We start from the raw sequence: 19,962 nt of genomic DNA, 5'->3' as shown, positions 1-19,962 counted from the left end.
AACTCGGATATGGGGGCAACCACGACATCTCATACGACACATGCATGCGTTCACGGGTTATATCTTCGAAGGGTGCAAATGGGATGGTTCGGTTTCGGTGCAATGTTGATGAAGTAGACGTTCTTGGGACGGTCGTAGTGGAAGTAGTGGTACTATCAATCCTCGGCGATGGTAGTGGTACTGGCGATCTTGGCGACGGCAGTCGTTTATGTTTTTAGTCGCACAAGTTTCTGTAGATGTTCGGGGTCACGGTGAGGAACTTGACGTCCACGAGGTCTTGGAGAGTCGACGATAGTGATACACACGTCGTCGTGGAAGTAGTGGTTCACGCCATGGTAGTCGAACTTGCCACTTGTGATACACGGGTCTTCGGCGACGGTGTTTGTAGTTGTCGAAATCCACAAAGGGGTCTTGGCATTCTTGGCGATTCCAAAAATGACGGTAAAGGTACTTGGCGTGTCACCACGTAGACGAACTTGAGGGTCATCGACGTCGGGGTACTTGGGGTCTTCGGACTTGCCGGCTTGATGTGGTCGGAGTGGACGGCTAGCAGGAGGTGCTCATGGACGTCGGTGTTGCGTGTACATTCATCGGAACGGGACTTGGCGAAAACCCCGAAGATGTCCTTGGCGTTCCTGGTTCGGTGGTTGTGGAGTCGGGGTCGGTGCCGACCCGAGTTGAGGAAAGGAGCAGTCCGTAGCCAAGTCCAGCAGCAGCGACACGGACGCGAAGCTAGCAAGGATAGCGGCGACAGCAAGCAGAGGCGGTGCAGCGGGGCGACGGGGACCACCAGCAAAGAACGGCGGCTACCGGGGCTGATGCAGGGGGCTTGGGCAGGAGGTGAAGGAGACGCGGCGATGCGTTTTCTGGCGAGAGGGCAAAGCAGAGGAGGCCGAGGTCGAGCACGGGGAGGCTGAGGTCGCCACCACGGATCCTGAGGATGTCGTCGGACTTGGACGTTGAGGCGAGGAGGAGACACAGAGGGGAGGCATGGCCTCGCTAGAGCAGCAGGCGACGGTGGGATAGCCTGGACGAGGCCGGAGTTGGAGAGGAGCTTGGGGCCCATGGTGGTCCTGGACGGCGGCGACACGGCCAAGCTTGAGGCCGACGGCTGGCGGGATCCGGCGGCGGAGCTGACGAGGCGGCGATGCCGAGTTCACGAGGAGGCGGGCGAGGAGATCGGGCGCGAGCGGGATTTGCGGCATGCGTGCGTGTGTGTGCGAGGCTGGTGGTGCTAGAGGAGACGAGGGAGAGTGGGGGTCGAGAGAGCGCTGGAGGGTGTGCGGGCTAGGGTTAGAAGGGAGTGGGCCTCGGAGGCCGGCCCAGCTGCAGGTTGCGGCTGGCATGAGAGTTGGGAGGCCCAGTTGGGCAGGCACTCCTCTGTTGCTAACAATTCCGCTTTAATCTATTTACCAGGGAGAAAAAAATAGCACGAAAAGCCCAGGGAGATAGGAAAGGAGTATGAGAGATATGAAAATATTCCCATGACCCTGGATTTATGCAGTATTTTAATAAATTGACTTGGCAATTTTAATAGATAGAAAAATAATTCAAGTTTGATTTTAGTTCAAACTTGAGCCATTTTTGAACCCAACCAATTCAACTCAGAAAAAGATGAGATTAGGCAGAGAGGTAAGTGGCATGGTCCAAAAATTATAGGAAAAGAAAGAACATTTTTATGTGACAGAAAAATGTCACTCACAAAGAATGGGCAAATAGAAAGAAAGAAGCTAGTGATTGGGTTTCAACTAGATGAGGGATCTGGTGGCAAGCGAAAGATGCAAGTGTGTTTTTGGTTGATTCCATAAAGAATGGAATGTTTATCATAGCTCCCTAAAAATATTGGGAGGATATGTTATAAAGAGAAATCACCATTGTGAATATTCCTCGATTTAAATGGACCGAAGATCCATACGATTTATTTATTTGAGTTTTAAAAAATTAAATGGCATGCTGTAATGATGACATGATGCAATGCAAAAATAAATAGAGCAAGCACAAATGAAACACACGGAGGTCACAAAAAATATGGAAGTCTTCTGGAGCGTCGGTCTTGGGGCATCACACCGGGCACGCGTTCAAATCCGCATACTCACCGTGGTAGAGGATGCAGTCATTAGGGCATGCATGTATTTTCTGCACCTCTAACCCTAGAGGGCAGACAACCTTCTTCGCTTCATACGTACTCTCGGGCAACTCCTTGTCCTTTGGAAGCATCTTCTTTAACTTTAGCAGCAACTTTCCAAATGCCTTGTCAGATATACCATTCTCTGCCTTCTATTGCAATAATTCTAGTGTGGTACCCAGCTTTTTATTGTCAGTTTTGCAATTCGGGTACAACAATTTCTTGTGATTCTCTAACATGCGGTGCAACTTCTTCTTCTCCTTTGCACTTGCGCAGTTTCTCTCTGCACCGACAATGGCCCGACCTAGATCATCAGTTGGCTCATCTGATGCCTCTTGTTCAGCTTCTTCCCGCATTGCCGGCTCAACTTCTTCCCCCATTGTTGTATTATCGTATTCAGGGAACCCATGGCCAGGATAGCTATCGTCGTCCTCTTCTTCTTCTTCACTTTCTTCCATCATAACCCCTCTTTCTCCGTGCTTAGTCAAAACAATATAGCGGGGCATGAAACCGGACTCAAACATGTGGACGTGAATGGTTCCTGCGTTAGAGTAATTGTGATCATTCTTATAGCCAGCACATGGACAAGGCATAAAAGCATCCGCCTGCTTGTTTGCCTGAGCCGCAATCAGAAAAGTATGCACGCCCTCAATGAACTGGGGAGAGCATCGGTCATTGTACATCCATTGTCGACTCATCTTCATTACGCAACACCAAATAGATCAAATTAATACAAGTTCATACATAAAGTTCATACAATACTTATTCTCATAAAGCAAACATATAAATAGCTCTCTAGCTAAAGAATTTAAATGCAACAACAAATGCAATCAAGATCGCAACTAAGGTAACAATTGATCCAACAGCGTAATGATACCAAGCCTCACTATGAATGGCATATTTTCTAATCTTTCTAATCTTCAAGCACATTTTCTCCATCTTGATCTTGTGGTCATCGGCGGCATCGGCAACATGCAACTCCAATTCCATCTTCTCCCCCTCAATTCTTTTCAAATTTTCTTTCAAATACTCATTTTCTCTTTCAACTAAATTTAACCTCTCAACAATAGGGTCGGTTGGAATTTCCGGTTCACATACCTCCTAGATAAATATATCTATGTCAATTTGATGGGCATAATTTGTTATAAACACTAAATGCAACAAAATAGTTATAAAAGAAAATATACCACATCTGAATCATAACCCGAACGAGGGCCGGCGGGGACGGATATCAAAACCATGGCACTATGAATAACAAACAACGTACGGGTAAGATAATTATACAAGTAACTATATATCTAAATCACACAAACATGATTTTTATATAAAAAATATAAGAACAAGAGGGCTCACCCCACAAGGTGGTGCCAACCACAAGACAGTGTGGATGATCGACGGTGGTTAGGACGGATAAGGGAAGGCACTAAATAAACCACACCTACATATGCAAACTAAGAGTTATTTTGAGCTCAAATTACATATAAATCAAATAAACTACCACATATAATTCCTCCCAAATTACTAAAACCCACAAATTAATGACTATATAAAGCATTGCAAAAGCTAATCTAGCGATGAGAGATGAAAGGACAAAGTTGCTTACCTTTGTGATCACTTGAATGGATGGGGGCCTTCAAATCTTGACAAAATTTGGGCAAAATGTGAGATGAGCTCGAGGTAGAGGGGGAAGAACAGAGAGGAGAGGGGAAAGGGAGCAAACAGAGAGAGCTCGCTCGCGGGTGGACGAAGGGTTTATATAGGACGACCTTTAGCACCGGTTCGTGCCACGAACCGGTACTAAAGGTGCTGGAGGGCCCCCAGACTGACAACATCCTGCCACCACTCTCTTTAGTACCGGTTTGTCGCACGAACCGGTGCTAAAGATTCGCCACGAACCGGTACTAATGGTAGCGGCCCAACTAGCCGTTGGAACCGGCACTAATGGTCACATTAGTGACGGCTCAATTACAAACCGGGAGTAATGAGCTGAACATTTGACCCTTTTCCTACTAGTGACACGGTCCCGGAAACAGGTGAGCAACCCTCTTTGCTAGAAGGGGGTGCGCCTACAACACCCTCGTCCTCTATCAATGCGGAGGCGCCAGACACTCTGGTGAGAGCGCTTCAGAGTGCCACCATTGTGGAAGAACATCGTACCCTTATGGGTATGGTGATTTAAAAGGTTCAGTCCGCGAAAAGCGGACTGAGCAAAGCCTACACTAGCCTTTTAAGAGGCTTTGAGGTATGTGCTTTGCAGTATCTTTTAAAAGAATATGTGTGTATAGATAGTAGCCCGTGAGACTCCATTCGGTGTTTGGAAAGAAAACAAAACAAAGGATCTAATAACTCGTGCGGGAGACTAACGCACATATCTGTTTGAACAAGCAGGCTGCAAAGCAGGCGTCAGCTGCCCATGCCGCTGAAGCATCCAAGCTAAGGCAGAATCTAGAAGAAACACAAGGTATGTAATACCGAAGTACGTCTGCAACGATGCTAGCTATGATGTAGCATCTCAATGAGTTTCATAATTATGTTTGCAGCTGACACGTCTGAGGCCGAGGCCCTCAAAAGTGCACTGGCCAATGCTAAGAAGGAGGCGGAGGAGGAACGAGCCTCCCGCCTTAAACATGAATCGCGGGTGGAGGAAGTCCAACAAGAGCTCAAGGACGCCATAGGCAAATGCGAGTCCTTAGAGCGCAAGAGTTTGGAGCAAAATTCCAAACTTTCCAAGGCACTCCAAAGTGCACAGGAAGCCCGGGCCGAAGCCCAAAGCGCTGTCCGGGAGATCCAAGAGGCAAAGCAAATTGTGGCGGGTAAGGCCTTTAACATGTAGAGCAAATTTGTGAAGAAAAGGTATATCTTTCTAACCCGGATTTGGAGTTCTCTAGGAGTGTTTGCGGACCTGCCCCGGAGTGTTGCTGATGCCGCGGAGTTCTTCCGGGCCGAAGAGGGGAGCTGAATGGAGAAGCTGTTTTGGTCGCAGTTCCTTACACCAGAGCATCCTGTGCCCCTCAGCGATCAGCTGAAGCAATGGACTGAACTGCACAGGGTGCCTTAATTGGCCATGAGGGATTTGATAATCCGTCTTTGGCCAGCTGAACCCGTACCCAGTAGCTACTTCGGTCTCATCAAGCGGCTGGTCAGTGCCTGCCCTCGTCTCGATGCCATGAATTGGTCGGTCTGTATTGAAGGTGCGCGGATGGCCTTCGCCCGTGTCAAGGTGCAATGGGCGAAGATGGACGCCGTCAAGCTTGCAACTGAGGGACTGCCCGCTGGCAAAGAGCACCGCATGCCGGAGCGATACTTCGAAGGACATCATTTTTGAATGAATGTATTTATGTTGTCCAATCTTGTATCATGAGACAAGGCTTATGTATGATATATTGCTTATTTTATTTTAAAATATCTCCTCCTGTGAGGCTGTTTATGACATCTGAGAGTTGGCCAGTCGTCGGCTTCAGCCCCCATGTAGATAGTACGGGGGTGTTCGGGATAACACTTAAACACACTTGACCCAACGTACTATGCATGAGGGTACCGACTCCGTCAAGGAATCCAAATAGGATGTGCTTCAAAGTCAGCTTGACAAGTTCAAAATGAAGGATGGTGAAGGTGTCGCTGAAATGTACTCTAGGCTCGCTCTCATCACAAATGAGATTGTCGGCTTAGAGAGTGAAGAGATGACCGATAGATTCATCATCAAGAAGATCCTAAGAGCCTTGGATGGAAAACTTGAAACCGTGTGCACATTGATCCAAATGATGCCCAACTACAAAGATCTCAAGCCAACGGAAGTTATTGGAAGAATTGTTGCTGATGAGATGTCACTCAAGGATAAGGAAGAGCTTCACAACAAGTCAAGTGGTGCTTACGTAGCCTCATGTGATGCTCCTACATCTTCAAGTGAGAAATAAGCCTTCAATGAAGAATTGGGCCTAATGGTGAAGAACTTCAATAAGTTCTACAAGAGTAGAAGCAAGGAAAGGAGTTCCAAGTCAAGGTCCTACAATGACAAAAGATCTTCGAGTCGTGAACGTAATTGCTATAATTGTAGAAGACCCAGACACTACTCCAATGAGTGTACGGCTCCCTACAAAAGAAGAGAAGATTCACCCAAAAGGAGAAGTAGAAGAGAAGAATCACCACCTAGAGAGAGAAGGAGTAGAGATGACCGTTATGAACGAAGAACGTCACGGAGAAGCAAGGATGAAAGGAAGGGCAAATCATCAAGGATCTACAAAAAACGAAGACATCAAGCTCATGTTGGTGAATGGGTATCCGGCTCCGACTCCGACAATCACTCCGAGAGAAGTTATCACTCCGACTCCGAATATACTCAAGATGAAGGTGTTGCCGGTCTAGCACTTGTGTCAACCAACTCCTACGACATATTTGACTCACCAAATGAAGGAATTGGAAGATGCTTCATGGCTAAAGGACCAAACGTATCACACCCCGAGTATGTTGATTTCAATAGTGATGAAGATGAATTGCTAGGTGATGATGATTTACTTGTTGGCAACTCTAGTGATGAAAACTATGATGAACTTGCTATTAATCATGCTAATCAAGGTAAAATGAATGATGATGATAAGAAGGAGATTGAGCATCTAACTAAAGAACTAAACACTCTTAAGTTAGCTCATGAAACTACCTTGGAAGATCATTGAGAACTTTTAAAGACTCATGAGAAGTTACGCTTTGAAAAGATCAACCTTGAGCAAGAGCATGGGTTCTTAAAGTCAATCAATGATGATCTTCGCAAGAAAAGTTCTTCTTACATTGCCAAGCGTTTACTCTTGTCTACTTACATGCGACAAGTTAAATCTAGCAACAAGCGTAAGAAAGATTCTTCCTCTAGTAGTAACAACAATCATGTTAAATCCAATATTGTTGCTTCTAGTAGTTCTCTTGATTCCACTAATGATTCCCTTAGCCAAGTTACACTTGAGCAAGAAAATAGCCTATTGAAGGGAATTATAGAGAAAGGTGTCTACAAGAGTCTTGCCGGAAGTAAGCAATTTGAGGAAATTGTACGCAAGCAAGGAAGGCACTGGTAGAATCAAGGTATTGGTTTTGAAGGAAAGTTTAATGCCAGTGGAGTTGAGTGGGAAGAAGATAAATACCCCAAGACGAATTTTGTTCCTCAACAAGAGAAGTATGATCCTACTTCTTTTCAAGGGACACAAGCTCAAGATGATCTTCCACCACAAGACCACAAGCAAAAAGTCAAGGACAAGCTCCAGGAGGAGATTGACGCATTTGAAGAAGCTCCTAAGGCCTTGGTCAAGTGGGTTCCCAAGACTACATCTAGTACGACTACAATTCCAAGGATTCCCATCAATATGATGTGGATCCTGAAGAAGAAGAACTACAAAGTTCTTGAGGGTGACTCCACCAACACACTTCACTCATATCACTTTGGCGAGAACAAGTGCAAACAACTTCCACATCTTGCACTAGTTCAAGGAGTCACAAACCCTCTTGTTGGTAAGACAAGGGACAAGGTAACCTAATGCTTTCATGGACATCATCTTGTGTGTAAATCACTCTATGTCTATGGATATCCTTGTTTGTTCCTTGTGAGACTAACCCGTGTAGGTATTGAAAGTGCAACTCACTCCAATGGATTGCTCCAAATGATCTACATCAACATTGAGCATCCACATCTTCAACATCTACATGAAGTCACCATTGACAAAACCCAAGGTTAGTTCATCCCTCTTAGGGGGATATCACATCTAGGGGGAGCTTTACTCTAATCAATTGAGCTAAAGCAACTCTAATGGTGTGAATACAACAATGCTTTATGTAAAAGTGGTAACCCCACTCGCGATTAAACAATGAGTATGACCTACGATCAAATGTTCTCATTTGACTCCTAAGTCAATATACTCATATATAGATGACCTAGTCATCGCCAATTGCTTGATAGATGCTAGAATGTATGTGCATGCTTCGCCACATATTTCATTTGCCATTTTATTGAGTGAGCATGTTGATTGCATATTTTACTCATTCGAGGACATCCATTTGTTGCTTTGCTTGTTTGGCTTTTTCCCTTTTGCCAAATGGATGGACGAGAATGCCTAAGAACCTCCTCTAGCTATCTATGCTTTTCTCGTCTCAAACTCTATTCATGCTACATCACAAAGTTTGATCAAGTCAGGGGCTGCAACATCAAAGCCCAAAATTGCTCCCAAAGCAACAACTCAAGCTCAGAAGCCTTCTAAGCCCAAGAGAAGCACCAGAAACATTCCTGGTGAAGAGAAGAACAAGGCCCCGGTGCCTGAAGTTGAAGAAGAAGGTGATGAAGCCCAAGTGCTGAGAAAACTGAAACCCAAGATTCCAGATCACAATGACACTCATCCAGTGGCTGAGGACATGAACATCAGAAAGGATGCGGGATTGAGACTTTGGAGGCAGTCTGATCCACATGCTATAAGAAGGAGAACTGCAGTGGACTATAGGTTCCACACCAAAGAACAACAAGACTTCTATGAGACCATTCTGCTTGACAAGAAGCCAATTGTCTGTGATATGAGATGGGTCGATTGGGAATTCATTGATGAGAATGAAGATCACTTCCCAGGTGTACATGAAAGCTTCAAAGCTTGTGGAGTTTACAAGTTTGTTGGACATAAGCTCACAAAATGGAATGATGAGCTAATCATGCAATTTTACTCCACTACTCATTTCTATCCAGATGGGAGGATAGTGTGGATGTCTGAAGGTACAAGGTACCAATCAACTATTGATGAATGGGCCAAGTTGATCAATGCTCCAGAGGAACATGAAGATGATTTGGATGTGTATGCCAAGAAGAAGAAGGACCACAACTCAATGGCAAATATGTACAAGGAGATCCCTGATAAAGCTTTGGAGACACACAAGCTTGGATCTGTGCACTATTTGTTGTCTGGTCTGCCTGCTATCAACACCATCTTAAGGCATACTCTATTACCAAAATCTGGAGATCACAAGATGATAAGGGGACATTCCATCAACTTGCTGCAAATCTTTGATGTACCACAAAAATTCAAGGTCATGAGTCTGATTGTGGAGACAATCAAGAGGACACCTGCTGACCAGAAGAGATCTTGTGGGTATGCTCCACACATTCAGGTGCTCATCAACTCAAAGATGGGCATAGGTACTTGTTGGACAAGGAGCATTTACCATTGTACCCGGATTTTGAAGATAACACAGTGGTGATGAATGAGGATGAACCTTCAACAACACAAGCACAAGAGAAGAGAGCTAACGCAAAGGCAGAAAAGGCTGCAAGGATGCCAAGTGCCGAGGAAGTATCTCAGGTGTTCTTGAAGAGCAAACAAGATCAATTGGGTTATCTGATACAAGCAACATTGAGGATTGGGAAGGGCTTGGCTACCCTAACTCAGAATCAAGAGAGCTTGGAAAGGATTGTTGAGACAAAATTCTATGATCTTGCCCTCAAGGTGACTGAGATACAGACTGCAGTCGAGCAGCTCCTAGAGGAAGCTGAGGAGAAGAGAGGGAAGGCAACTACATGTGCTTTCCAGCGTGTGCCAAGGAGTCAGAGGTCAGATGCAGTGCCAGTATCAAATACAAGAGCTACTTCATCTGCACCAGCGACAACTTTAGTATCACCTCTAGCACCTGCTCCACCAGCTCCAACATCATCAACTGATGCCTTCGTCCTCGGAGTTCTCTCTACACCACCTCCTAAAGACTAAGCATGAGAGACGCATAACACTATGCATTTTTGAACTTTTTGGTAACTTGTTGCCAAAGGGGGAGAAATGTATAGATCATAGGCTTCGAGAGAGAGTGTTTTGCTTCTTTGTCTCTCTTGCTTTTTGGCTGAACTTTATTGTGTGCTTGGTTAATACTTTATGTCTGTGTGAGATACTTGTATGATCATGTGTTTGATCATATGCTACTTTAATGTTTGCTTGGATGACATTATCCTTTATATCCTTATATGATCATTCACTTTGCTTGGTAATGAGTGCATGTTTTAATTCATATCATTTTGAGCGCTGCACCAAGATGTATGTGACATAGAAGAGTGACCCATGATCCTAATCGATTGTGCATTTGCATTCAAAAGCAAATCTTAAATAGTGCACAAATTGGGGAGGGGAGCTCTTCCTTATCACATATTTCTCAAAGCGACGATGTATTTCAATCTTATTATCATTTGTCGAAGCTTTGATCTATATGTTGTCATCAATTACCAAAAAGGGGGAGATTGAAAGTGCAACTATCCCTGGGTGGTTTTGGTAATTATTAACAACATATCGCTCACTGAACTAATACTATTTCAAGATGATCATTTCAGAAAGTTCAATGATTGGGATGGCATGCATTAGGAATGTGGACCCCTCAAAATGCTAAGGACACATATTGGCTCAAGCTCAAGACTCTACATTTTACCTTGAGTCCATAGGAAAAGCCAATACTATTAAAAGGGGATGAGGTGTTGGTTAAAGGCTTGCTTGCTCAAAATGCTTAGTGATATGCTCCAAAACCCTCAACCACTTTCTCATATCCACATATGTCCCAAACCAAAAATCAAACTCAGCCCCACCAAAATGTTCTGTCCGGTACCATGATAACCCAGAAGTATAGGGGATCGCAACAGTTTTCGAGGGTAGAGTATTCAACCCAAATTTATTGATTCGACACAAGGGGAGCCAAAGAATATTCTCAAGTATTAACAGTTGAGTTGTCAATTCAACTGCACCAGAAAGACTTAATATTTGTAGCAAAGTGTTTAGAAGCAAAGTAATATGGAAGTAACGCTAACAAATGCAAAAGTAATAGTATTGGTTTTGTAGTGATTATAACAGTGGCATCGGAAAAGTAACTAAGCAAAGATCAATATGTGAAAAGCTTGTAGGCAATGGATCAGTGATGGATAATTATGTCGGATGCGATTCCTCATGCAACAGTTATAACATAGGGTGACACAGAACTAGCTCAAGTTCATCAATGTAATGTAGGCATGTATTCCAAATATAGTCATACGTGCTTATGGAAAAGAACTTGCATGGCATCTTTTGTCCTACCCTCCCGTGGCAGCGGGGTCCTATTGGAAACTAAGGGATATTAAGGCCTCCTTTTAATAGAGTACCGGACCAAAGCATTAACACTTAGTGAATACATGAACTCCTCAAACTACGGTCATCACCGGGAGTGGTCCCGATTATTGTCACTTCGGGGTTACCAGATCATAACACATAGTAGGTGACTATTGACTTGCAAAATAGGATCAAGAACTCATATATATTCATGGAAATATAATAGGTTCAGATCTGAAATCATGGCACTCAAGCCCTAGTGACAAGCATTAAGCATAGCAAAGTCATAGCAACATCAATCTCAAAACATAATGGATACTAGGGATCAAACCCTAACAAAACTAACTCAATTACATGATAAATCTCATCCAACCCATCACCGTCCAGCAAGCCTACGATGGAATTACTAACGCACGGCGGTGAGCATCATGAAATTGGTGATGGAGGGAGGTTGATGACGATGATGGCGAACAGATTCCCCTCTCCGGAGCCCCGAACAGACTCCAGATCAGCCCTCCCGAGAGAGATTAGGGCTTGGCGGCAGCTTCATATCGTAAAACGCGATGAATCCTTCTCTCTAGTTTTTTTCTCCCCTAACGTGAATATATAGAGTTGGAGTGGAGGTCGGTGGAGCCTCAGGGGGCCCACGAGATAGGGGGGCACGCCCCAGGGGGGTGGGCGTGCCCCCACCCTCGTGGACAGGGTGTGAGCCCCCAGAATGTAGATTCTTTTGCCAGTATTTTTTATATATTCCAAAAATATTCTCCGTGAAGTTTCAGGTCATTCCGAGAACTTTTATTTCTGCACAAAAATAACACCATGGCAATTCTACTGAAAACAACGCCAGTCCGGCTTAGTTCCATTCAAATCATGCAAGTTAGAGTCCAAAACAAGGTCAAAAGTGTTTTGAAAAGTAGATACGATGGAGACGTAAAGCCAATTTTTCCCTACTTCAAAGGAATAGATTTATTTAACTATCATGGTGGTTGTTAAACATTGAGAATGGTTGACAGCATTCTCAACCCCAATTAAGCATCATCAAAAAACATAACCCAACAAAATTTAATTTAGAGTAACATGTTGAGATTCACATGAAAATCCAGGTACCAGATACTCAAGATGTCCATAACCGGGGACACGGCTAACCATGATTAGTTTATTACACTCTGCAGAGGTTTGCGCACTTTTCCCCACAAGACTCGATCGCCTCCGTTTGGTTTCTCGCACTACAAGGTGTTTGAGAAGACGGATGACCGAGACATAGTCTTTCAGAAGCGCTAGCACCTTACGATCGGGTAGACCGTACCACCTACATCCCCTACATCTGCTAGTCTACCACTGTAAGAGTTCGCACAACTTAGTCAACTATGCTAGAGCCCATAATAGCTTGTGGCTGCACACGGAAGTTTCTAGTATGAATAGTCTCATGATCCCTTTGAGCCTGGGTGGCGTCCCAAAAGAAAACAGGCAAGTCCTGGAATACCCAGATGCCTCAATCCACCCAGATGTGTGTTTAAGTTGCCACCTTAGATAAACCATTAATTAACAATCTCACATCTGTCATGGATATCACTCACCCAATCCACGTCTACTAGAATAGCATGGCAAAACAAGCAAACGTAGAAGTAACTCCCAAAGTTTTGATAATGACAGGTAATAGGTACTACCTCATCTACTTCCCATCCCACAATTTAATTAGATCCTAATCATGCAATGTGTGAGGATTGATCTAATGCAATAAAACTGGGTAGTAGGAAAGGTATGATCAAAGTGTTACTTGCCTTGCTGATGATCCGGGAAACCTAACGATTCGAAGTAACAAGCGGCGCACTCCGGGTACTCTATCATAGACAAATAAACAAGCATACAATAAGTACACATCTAATGCACGGGTAAAACTCAAATAAGAGATCTAACCAGAAAGTTCAACTTAAGAACTCCGGTTGGCAAAAAGAATCAAACCGAACGAAGCAAAGAAAGTCAAACGGCGAAAGAAAACAACTTCAGTCTAGTAATCTGGAACTAGGGCAAATTTTATAGTAGCAAAATCTTGTTTAAGTTGGTTAAACGGATAGAGGGTTTCGAGACGAATCTCTAGGTGCTTGAATCGCCTGATTCCGATAAATGAGCGAAAAATTATACTAAAACGAAAATCGGATCAGGAATCGCGATCAGAAAAATCGCGGATTTAATCTGAAAAAAGAAAAAGCGACGAACGCTCGCTAGAACGAACGAACGAACGAACGCTCGCTATTTAAATAAACCGGAAAAACCGATCTATTTAAAAAAACCAAAACTAAAAAAAACCCGATGAAAACCGATTTTTTTTATAAAAACGTGGGCACGGAAGTCGAGGTGGCGGCGCGGGGCGGCGCGGCGGCGCGCGGCGGCGGGGTGGCGGCTGGCTAGGGTTTCCCCCGGGGTGGGCTGCCTCGGCTTATAAAGGCCCCCCCCTCGGGCCGGAGTCCTAGTCGGACACGGCCCGTAGGTCGGTTCGTTTTTTTTCCGCTCGGAAGAAAAATAAAAAGAAATACTAAACGGACTCCAAAAATTCCGAAATAAATTTTCACGGGCTTCTAAAATCAAGCCGCACAAGGTGAATATTTATTTGGGACCTAAATGCAATTTTGAAAAACGCACATTTTTCCTAAATTCAAATAAAACACCAAAAAACTCCGAAATAAAAACTTATTTGATTTTATTATTAAATCCTTAATATTTCTTTATTTTGGGAAAGTCATTTTATTCCCTCTCTCATATTTTTGTAATAGAAATAATTGATGATAAAATAAATAAAATCAAATGATCCTATTCTCAAAATTTGAGAAAACTCAAATATGAAAATAACGAAATCCCCAACTCTCTCCGTGGGTCCTTGAGTTGCGTAGAATTTCTAGGACCAACCAAAATGCAAAATAAAATATGATATGCAATGATGATCTAATGTATAACATTCCAAATTGAAAATTTGGGATGTTACAAACCTACCCCCCTTAAGATGAATCTCGCCCTCGAGATTCGGGTTGGCTAGAAAATAGGTGAGGGTGGTCCTTGAGTAAATCTTCCTCTCGTTCCCAAGTGGCTTCATCCTCCGTGTGGTGGCTCCACTAAACTTTGCAAAACTTGATAACCTTGCTGCGAGTGACTCGACTGGCAAACTCGAGGATCTTAATTGGTTTCTCCTCGTAGGTCAAATCGTTATCCAACTGAATAGTTTCCAATGGCACTGTGTCTCTCAACGGTATGTCAGCCATCTCAGCGTGACACTTCTTTAACTGGGAAATGTGGAACACATCATGAACTCCTGACAATCCTTCGGGTAATTCCAACTTGTAGGCCACTTCTCCCATACGCTCCAAAACTTGATATGGTCCTACAAATCGTGGCGCTAACTTCCCTTTAATTCCAAAACGCTTTGTTCCCCGAAGTGGAGATACTCGAAGATAAGCTCTATCTCCAACTTCGTAAACTGTCTCCTTACGTTTAGAATCTGCATAACTCTTCTATCTGGACTGGGCTACCTTGAGCCTATCGCGAATCAACTTCACCTTCTGTTCAGACTCTTTAATCAAGTCAGGTCCAAACAACTGGTGGTCTCCAACTTCGTCCCATGACAACGGTGTCCTGCACCTCCTTCTGTACAAAGCTTCGAAAGGGGCCATCTTTAAACTGGTTTGATAACTGTTGTTGTAAGAGAACTCTGCATATGCAAATTATCGTCCCAACTAGTCCATAATCTAGCGCACAAGCTCTCAGCATATCCTCCAAAATCTGATTGACTCTCTCGGTCTGTCCATCTGTCTGTGGATGTAAAGCTGTACTGAATTCTAGCCTGGTTCCCAAAGTTTCATGCAACGGTTTCCAGAACTTTGAGGTAAAATGGGTTCCTCTATCTGATATGATACTCCTTGGAACTTCATGCAGACATACGATCCTGGTCATGTATATCTTTGCCAACTTAGCACTGGTGTAAGTGGTCTTTACTGGGATGAAATGAGCTACTTTCGTCAACTGATCGACTACAACCCAAATCGAGTCATAGCCTGAACGAGTCCTGGGCAATCCCATGATAAAATTCATGCCTAGCTTATCCCACTTCCATTCGGGTATCGGCAATGGTTGTAACAATCCCGCTGGCTTCTGATGCTCTGCCTTTACTCTCTGACATACATCACAAACTGCTACATACTCTGTAATATCCTTCTTCATTCCGGTCCACCAGAAAATATTCTTCAAATCCAGATACATCTTGGTATTTCCTGGGTGAATCGAATATGGTGAATCGTGTGCCTCTTGCAAAATCAACTTCCTGATCTTCGGGTCATTGGGCACATACACGCGGTCTTCAAACCATAGGGTGTCGTGCTCATCCTCACGAAATCCTTTAGCTTTTCCTTTGCTCAGTTTCTCCTTTATAGAGGCAATCTCTTTGTCAGCTTTCTGGCTTCTCTGACTCTATCCATCAAAGTGGACTGAATCTCCAACGCTGCTATGTAGCCTCTCGGAACTATTTCCAAACATAGTTCACGAAGATTTTCTGCTAACTCCTTGGGTATTTCTTCCATCATTAACGTATTGACATGGCTCTTACGGCTTAATGCGTCAGCTACTACATTAGCCTTTCCGGGATGATAATGCAATTTCATATCATAATCCTTGATAAGCTCCAACCATCTCCTTTGTCTGAGATTTAACTCCTTCTGTGTGAAAAGGTACTTCAAACTCTTATGATCCGTGTACACCTCACAATGATTTCCAATGAGAAAATGTCTCCATGTTTTCAAAGCATGCACTACGGCTGCTAACTCCAAATCATGTGTAGCACAATTCAACTCATGAGGCTTCAATTGTCTTGAGGCATATGAAACAACTCTCCCTTCCTGCATAAGCACTGCTCCAAGTCCTCGATGTGAAGCATCGCAATACACCTCGTAATCTTTGGTCTGGTCTGGCAAAATCAACACTAGTGAGGTAACCAAACATTTCTTCAACTCCTGGAAACTAGCCTCACATTCCTCTGTCCATATGAACTTGGTATCCTTCTTTAGCAACTCAGTCATAGGCTTCACAATCTTTGAGAAATTCTCAATAAATCTCCGGTAGTATCCTGCGAGTCCAAGAAAACTCCGGATCTCTCCAACTGTTGTTGGGGCTTCCCACTTGGTCACGGTTTCAACTTTAGCGGGATCTACTGCTATTCCTTCTTCGGATATAACGTGTCCGAGGAATCCTACTTCTTTCAACCAAAACTCACATTTGCTGAACGTGGCATATAACTGATGTTCTCTAAGCTTTCCAAGTACCAAACGCAAATGCTCCTTATGCTCCTCTTCATTCTTCAAATAAACCAGGATATCATCAATGAACACTATGACGAACTTATCCAAAAACTCCATAAACACTTTGTTCATCATGTTCATAAAATAGGCAGGTGCGTTAGTCAGACCAAATGACATAACGGTATACTCATACAGCCCATACCTGGTGGTAAAAGCTGTCTTAGGAATATCCTGTTCTCGAATCTTCAACTGGTGGTATCCTGATCGCAGATCGATCTTGGAAAATACCTTAGCTCCTTGCAATCGATCAAACAGATCATTGATCATTGGTAGTGGGTACTTGTTCTTGATCGTTACTTCATTCAATCCTCGATAATCAACAACCATCCATAACGATCCATCCTTCTTCTCCACTAGAAGTACTGGCGATCCCCAAGGCAAAGAACTTGTGCGAATATATCCCTTATCCAGTAACTCCTTAATCTGCTTCTTAATTTCCACCAAATCCTTTGCTGGCATCCTATATGGTCTCTTTGATATTGGCCGTGTGCCTGGCAATAGCTCAATCAAAAACTCAATATCTCTATCCGGTGGCATGCCTGGCAACTATTCTGGAAATACTTCAGGAAAATCCCTTACCACTGGTACTTCCTCCTGCACAACTCCCGTTAGGCAATTTACTTGAGTCCTCTTTGGCACACGCCGGGATACATACTTGATCCTTCTCCCTTCTGGGGTGGTAAGAAAAATTAACTTACTAGCACATTCAATATTCCCTTCATACTTTGATAACCAGTCCATGCCTAATATCACATCCAATCCTTGAGATTCCAATACTATTAGGTCCGAGGGAAAAACAAAGTTACCAATCCTTAATGGTAACCGATCACACCATAGACTAGCCACATACTCTGCTCCGAGCGAGGTTACTAACATGGGTGACCTAAGGGCTTGGGTTGGTAGGTTATACTTATCCACAAATCCCCTTGAGATGTATGAATGCGATGCACCAGTATCAAAAAGAACGAGTGCAGTAAATGACTTAACCAAAAACTTACCTATTACTGCATCAGGCTGAGCTTGAACCTCCTCCACGCTAACGTGGTTCACCTGTCCCCTGTTGAAAGGGTTCGGCTTCTTCCCAGAACTTCGATTGGCATTTTGGCCTTCAGGACATTCATTGGCATAATGTCCGGTCTTCTGACACTTAAAACAAGTGACTTGGCTTAGGTCCTTCTTGGCTGGGGTTGAGGGGTTGGTGCGGTTCTGGCCGTTGCTTCCTCCGTTGCCATTACCATTCTTGGTGCCATTGTGATTGTGCGAGCTACCTCCTCCATGGGTATGGTGAAAATGTCCTCCCGGTCTAGGGGTAAAACGTGGCTTCTGCTGAGCTCCTGAATTGTACTTCCCTTGTCCATACTTCCTCTTGCGGTTCTCAATCTGCTGTTGCTTCCCTTCAATCATAAGAGCATGATCTACCAACTCATGGTAGTTGTTGAAGGTTGCTACCATCAACTGCATGCTCAACCCATCATTCAGTCCTTCCAGAAACTTCTCCTGCTTAGCTGTATCCGTAGCGACGTCATCTGGGGCATAACGTGCTAGCTTACTAAATTCCTCCACATACTGGCCAACTGTCCGTCCTCCTTGGCGCAAGTTGCGAAACTCACGCTTCTTCATGGCCATAGCTCCTACTGAAACATGTGTAGTACGAAAAGCCTGCTGAAACTGGTCCCATGTGACAGTGTCAACTGGGAAAGTGGCTGTGAAATTCTCCCACCATGATGTTGTGGGTCCTTCTAACTGATGTGTGGCAAACTTCACCTTCTCCGCATTTGTGCATCCTGCTGTGGTCAACTCCCTAGCTGTTTTGCGGAGCCAATCATCTGCTACTATCGGCTCGGTGCTACTGGAAAACACCGGTGGATTCAGCCTAAGAAAACGGGCTAAGTGGTCAACAGGTGGTGGTGGTGGTGGGTTGTTGTTGTTGTTGTTCCCTTGATTCTGATTCTGGACTAGCAACTGCATCAATGTGTTCTGCTGCTGGATCAACTGGGTGAGCTCCGGTGGAAAGGCAAATCCGGGGTCACGTCTCGGAGGCATCTGAGGGTTTAAAAAAGATGAGATATAAGAATAGAGGGGGTCTAAAGAGAAAACACTACCCATATGCACATGAGGCAAAAGCAAACAATTCACTTCATTCAATCAAACAAAGGCATACAATCGATCTAACTATGGCAAAAGTGCTCGGACTACTATATTTACATGGTGGACTACTACTACTGATGAGGTGGCCTTCTAGAAATATTCTTCGATCGTTGACTCCATAATATCTGCTCCAGCTTCATCAACATAGTCATCATCGCTACTAACTGGTTCTGAGTCGGTGCCGTCGATGATGATGTAGTCTTCCGGGCTAATCTCCTGGGGTTCTTCATCTTCATCTACTGGCGTAGGGCCTCCCATAAATATTCCAATCTTCTTGATTAGGTCGTCATTCTTCGCCACCAATACTTCAATTTTCTCTTCATAATCTTCACGTGCCACCTTGAGTTCTTCCTCCAGTTCCTTGATTCTTGTCTTAGTCTTCTTCAGATCTATCATGTCGGTGCACATCTGGTTCTCTTGTCATCGAATGTGCTGGTTTAACTCCTGGATAAAAGCTGCGATTGATCTATCCTTCTTGGTGCTGATCATCTCCCAGTGCTTATCTTGACGCCCACAAATCTGGCAGATAGTATCCTTGTGATCCTTGCGGTAGACTTCTCCAATGCGTCCCATGGCGATGTGAGCTGCCATGCTCTTTCCTAGACTCCAAGTTGGTGCATCAAAAGAAAACTCTATGGGTTCGGTGACTGGCATGAACGTCCTTCCTGGAACTTGAACTTGAATCATCCAGCGCTCTTCTTCCGGTAAAGTGGCATTGTAGGTTCCCGTGAAGCTTGTTACTCCAATGTTCAGGTATCTAGTGACTTCCTTCAAGTGTCATCCAAAGGGTGTATCTTCATCCGGTTGTGTGAACTTGTTCCTTGCATTCGCCATCCTAAAGAGTAGAAAAGATGAGAAGTCAGAATAGAAGAGAGTGAATAGTGATCTAGGTCTTTTAGCTTAGTGGTCGTGTCCTACAGTCAGCGTGTGCTCTGATACCATCTCTGTAGTGACCAGACCTCAAACAGTCTGATCTCTGTGCTCCGGTGTCATCCCTGGATCAGTAATGCTGACACCACACAGTACTCGGAGGATTTATAGCAGAGTAGCAATCACACACTTATTACATCGAGTGTCTCCATAGAGAACTTATTACAAATAAATATGGCTTCAGGCCATCTAATAACGATAACAGCGGAAGGATTGGAAGATAAGTGACTCCATCAACTCCAACGGCATCACGGAGTATAGAACCACAACCTAAAAATTCCTTAATCGTTGTCTGAAAAGTCTGCAACATTAATGTTGCAGCCCGAAAACGGGTCAGCACATGGAATATGCT

The sequence above is a fragment of the Triticum dicoccoides genome, chromosome 2A, assembly GCF_002162155.2.
Source record: "Triticum dicoccoides isolate Atlit2015 ecotype Zavitan chromosome 2A, WEW_v2.0, whole genome shotgun sequence".
NCBI classification, from domain to species: Eukaryota; Viridiplantae; Streptophyta; class Magnoliopsida; order Poales; family Poaceae; genus Triticum; species Triticum dicoccoides.
Note: the sequence above shows the minus strand (reverse complement) of the source record.